This window comes from Dermacentor silvarum, chromosome 10, assembly GCF_013339745.2.
Source record: "Dermacentor silvarum isolate Dsil-2018 chromosome 10, BIME_Dsil_1.4, whole genome shotgun sequence".
In the NCBI taxonomy this organism is placed as follows: Eukaryota; Metazoa; Arthropoda; class Arachnida; order Ixodida; family Ixodidae; genus Dermacentor; species Dermacentor silvarum.
In genome coordinates, this window is record NC_051163.1 from 88,916,103 (window position 1) to 88,921,263 (window position 5,161).

Below are 5,161 nucleotides of genomic sequence, written 5' to 3' on the forward strand. Positions count from 1 at the left end.
AAACTATCCTCGGCGGCAAGCATGAAAAAAATTCAGAGCCCTTCCACTACTGTGAAGATGGAAGCCAGCGAAGCTGGGACTATGGTGGGTCTGCTATAGGAATATTTCTATAGTCAATTTATATTTTATCATTATTGACTATATTGAGCACCTTCGGCATGTTCGTCAAAGAGCATGGACACCGGCGTCTTGTTTTCGCTCGGCGCGATGGCCAAGTACTACTTTGTTGTGCCAAGTCTGCCCAATCGTTATAGATTAGCCTAAGAGCCATAGCTTTCATAGCCGCGACACACTGCACGGCATCGCCAGGATGGAAGACCTGGTTATACGAGCGTCCGTCCCATAGCAAGTCCAAAGCGCAACTGCTGATAACACCGATAGCGCGATCTCTGCGTCGCGTGACAAAGGGGCACTACGACTGGTGGGACGTACCGCCGCCGAGCATTGCGACACTTGTGAACGAGGCATCGGCGGTGGCGAGGGCATTAGAATGAGCCATCCATCATCCGTTCTGACACTTTGGGAAGGCACAGCTGGCGGGAAAGCGCCCCGCACGTGGAGCCAAGTCCACACGCACATGGAGCCGAATTGTTGATCTACTTCCGGTCTATCTATCTACTTCCTGTTACCGGACGCGATCTTCTGGAACCTAGCCTATTACAGCTTCGCTGTAAAAAAGATAGAATCTGAGTTTCGAAGTACACATACCCGTTAAGGAAAAAAAAGGGCTGTTGTGGCCAGGTACCATCGCTTCCTCAACTGAGGAGGTCATTCGCAAGGAAGGCGACCAAAGAATTCTCTTTGCGCTCAATAAACATCAGTCATCATCACCCTAGCTTCACCACAAAGCCGATCGAGCCAAGCGTTGATGACCGTCTACTTCGCATCGACGTTTGTTGCATCCAAACGCACTCAGCGTCTTTGCAGACTCTCCGACCTTTCGCGTGCAAGCAGCGCATTCACAGTTCATAGCGGGGCACCACGACGACACCGATAAAGGTGAAGGCGTGAGCGTGCTTCGAGCCTAGCGCAATATTAGTTTAACGACCGTGTCATGACACAACAGCCACAGAATTCAGCCTATCTTGAAAAACCATGTGCACCACGAGTTCTGGCCAACAGCGATGTTTGTACCTGGACCTACATTGTATTTACTACATTGATATCCTAAACAACCCTACAAGAAGTACCGGCATTGCCTTGGCTTTGATGGAATAACCATCAGCATATAATAATTCATTCATAGCGGGCGTCAACACCCCGATCCTCGACGCCAGCACCAGTGCTGATCAAATATTGTAGAGTTGTTCGTCGTGTTTTCCTAGACTGGCCAAGGCAAATCAACAGTATATGAAAGAGAAGTTCTCTTCATCTTATACAGCGACGCTCACAGAATAACATACAATTCATCAGCAACTGTCTCATCACCACTTTTGTTACATTTCTAAGCTAAACTATTTTTTGATTCTCCTCGAGAAAGAGTCTAGAAAAACAATTTAAAAACACCATACGCGATAGGGAAAGGTGGCGGTAACTCAGCAAGGAAGGTATTGTCTTGAAAACTAAAAGAAAACAAAGTGCGGGTGTGGTGAATGAATTCTCATAGATGTTCATGGTGATTTTACCGTTTTATTCACTTATAATTCAACATCTATAAATTTAAACATAATAATAGTTTACTGACAGATGTATGCCAACCTCTGAGGAACTGATACTTCAAAACGGCGAAGCTATAGAAGCGAGTTCTCACACCATTTCGAGGTAAGCGTCTTGCGTCGACTACTAGTACTACTACTTGTACTACTACTACTACTGCCACGTGGTTTACATCCTGCATAAACATGGCAAGAGTGTGGCAGAGAATTAAGGCGAGCCGAGAAACTTGCTTCGACCTTTCGCTCACATGACCACAACGTTCTCCGGAGCTCCCTTGGCGTTGCCACAGTACCCTCTTGACGACTGTAATTATCCATGACACCCCCACCCAAAAAAAGAAGAAAGCACTGCGAAAACTGCAGCGCTTGCCTTTCTCTAACACCAGAGGTGAGGTAGGGAAAGCAAGCAAAGAAGATGAGTAGAACCAACGCAGTCCCGCAATGTGTGAATAGACAGCTTTAGTTGGGCGTCCTCAACTATTCACGTACGGCTCGCGTGAGGACGTGCGTGCGTAGCCAAGCGCGCACACGAAACGGTAATAGCCGGACGAAATAGTTGAGAAGTGGATTGCAGACTTGCATGGCAGCGTGTTGCTCATCGCCGCCATACGCCAGCTTCTGAAACTGTGTAGCTAATATCAGCCGCCACGTAGCCCAACCGGAAGCAAGTGAAGCGACAATTGCCTATATGCCGCAAAAATCCAGGTGAGTCACGCGTTTTGAGAATTGCAATGCATTCAAGGCCGGAGCCATATCGAAAACTGCACTCTCGTGTACCCTTGAGAATCCGCGAGAGCGTGCCGCAAAGCTCGCAGCGGACGCTACGCAGCTTTCGAAACGCTGCGGGCACACGCAAGACACCCTGCGCGCTGCTGCGTACTGCGCATGCGCACTGTGGCCTCCGTAGGTTTCCTGCGTATACGCACGGGTGTTCCGGACGATCAACTAAAACTGTCTAATGACAGCCTTCCTCCACTAAGCTCGCAGCTCACGTACATAGGGGAGGGCGAAATATGAAAAAGGCGACGCGAGGAAGACGAGGAAACGCTACCAGGGCCATGTCAGCTTGTCAGCTATGGCAGTTCACCCGGGGGTTATACCCCCCAGGTAAACGGGAATTGCGCCACGAGCGCCAGTTTCTCCCCTCGTGCTTGGTAGGCATTGCTTGCGAGAAAAAACAAACTGAAAAATATAAGCCTGCTGTTATGGCAACGGTTTAGCTGTTGTGCGAGCGAGAGACGGCCAAACCACTTGTCTGCAATGCGCTCGACGAGGATGCAATTTTCATGACAAACGCAAGACGAATCTAGAACGAGTTCCGTTTGCTACTACAGTCTGCATTTTTCTAACAGCTTGTAATTGGCAGCCTCTTTTGTAACGGCCATTTTCTTTTGCATGCGTGGTTCATGTATTGAATAAACGCCTGCAGCGCATCTGTGGTTGCTAAAAGTTTACCCTGTTCCGTTATGATACGTGAGCCAGCATGCTATAGCGCGTGGATACTGTGTTTCGGCAGGACAATAACAGGTGGTGAAATATGCTTTATTTTGCAATTTTAATAGTAACTTCTGCACAGCAAGAGATACAATACACGAAAAAATATTGCAGACCTGAGTATCTCGCATCTACAGTACGAACTGCACATACTATAGGCGGCCATAAAGCTTCTTACAATTTCTGAATAGCAAAAATAATTTTTTTTTTGCTTTGCATGAGACAATCCTACCACCGGAAATCGTTTGTCGCAACAGTTGCGACCTATTATATATATACTGGTCGCAACAGTTGCGACCAGTATCTGTTGCGACCTATTATCATTAAGCGAGACCGGTTGAAAGGCTGAAGACAGCGCATTTGGCATAGCCAAACCAGCCCCCGGAAAGTAAAGCTAGTTTCGGTTTCAAGGAACATGCGCGCTCCTAGCGGTTTCCGGACATCCCAAGTTATTTTCCTTAGTTCTCTTTTTGTTAATTATAAATCGGCGAAGCGTGGGATGTGCTCGCCATCGTGCGTCCGTCGAGCTTGCCTCCGCTCACCCTTGCCACTCGCTCAGTGATATGACAAGTCGGATCGCGCTTGGTCGTCTGCTTCGGTTCTCGTCCCAAGTATGAAGATGGGAAAGATAAGATAGAGATGCTTTATCAGGCGTGCGATGAACAGAAGACGCAGGAAACCAGGTCGACCAAGCATTAGATGAAGATGGCTAAATCGGGACATCACATGTGTTGCGCGGCTCTGTGGTGTTCGAACACCGCGAATTCCAGTTCTGCGAAGTTTTTCAGGTCTCCGTGATGACCACGGGTAAGCGCAAGTATTTCACTCTATTCTCCGAGCAGGTATTCATTTTGCATGAGTAAACCAGTTCTGTGCACGCCTGAGTGGACTGACATAAGAGTGTCACTTGACTCATTCGTCTTGACAGTGGCCCATCTGATGCCGGCGAAATACTTGTAATGAAGGGCTTGAGTGCATGTATGTTGGACTATACATTTTGTGCCCTCTTTACTTTGTTCACATGCACAGCTAAGGTTAAAAAAAAAGAAAGATACAGCCATGGTGGTTAATAATTGTCACATTTGTTTGGATCTTCTGGAATTTGTGTTCACTTGTTATGTACTAATTTCCGCTGTTAATGAAAAGTCGTACTGTAGATTGTCACTTTCGCACTGCGTGGAGGTCAGTCTTTTTCCAGTACCGAATGTGTGAATAAAAACAGAAGCGTTCAACTTTTACTTGTTTTGAGTTTTGGCTGGCCGAGAAATCGGCTAGTATTAGTTGATCCAGTTCACAACACACGAACAAAATTAACAATTAACGGTGCCAGGAAGTAATTTTCTTTAGGCTACCCCCGACAATATCTGTGGACAAGTTGAAGTGTAGCCCTAAACGTAACCACAAGTTAGGACTTTCAAAGCGGCTACTTTACGAAATGACGAAATTTAATTCATTAACTGCGAATATTGGTAATTAACAACGGTTCGCTATATAAATATTCTGCATTATAATTGCTTGGCACTGGTGCGTACGAACAATGTCCCAGTAGTTTAGAAAAGGAATAGAAAGCTTGCAAGGTAAATTTGGCAGGAAGAAAGCGCTTCCTAATACACGACACACTTCAGCGGGTTCTTCTCCAAGATTTCGTCAATGTCGCCGCACGGCCAGCGGACCTGCAAGAGAGCACGAACACAGTCCGCTTGCATGCGAAGTGGAAAGGAAGGCTTCAGCGGCAACTCTCCTCCTCCCGTCTGCGCGCCCTCTCCCTCTGCCTTGTGACCTCATCAGTGACGTCATGGAGGCATTGTTTTGTTTGTGAATTATTTCCAGTAGGATATCCGGCAGTCGCCAGTGGTGGAAGCAGCGCTGCCGCCGCGTATCGGCACGTGCCCGAGCATCCCATGGGAGGTGTAGGAAGTTTCCGGCCCCTGGCCAAACACAGACGAGGTCGAGTTGTCCGTGCTGGAGCTGTGGTCCGGAAAAAAATGGAACAAGTTTTATGCTTACACACA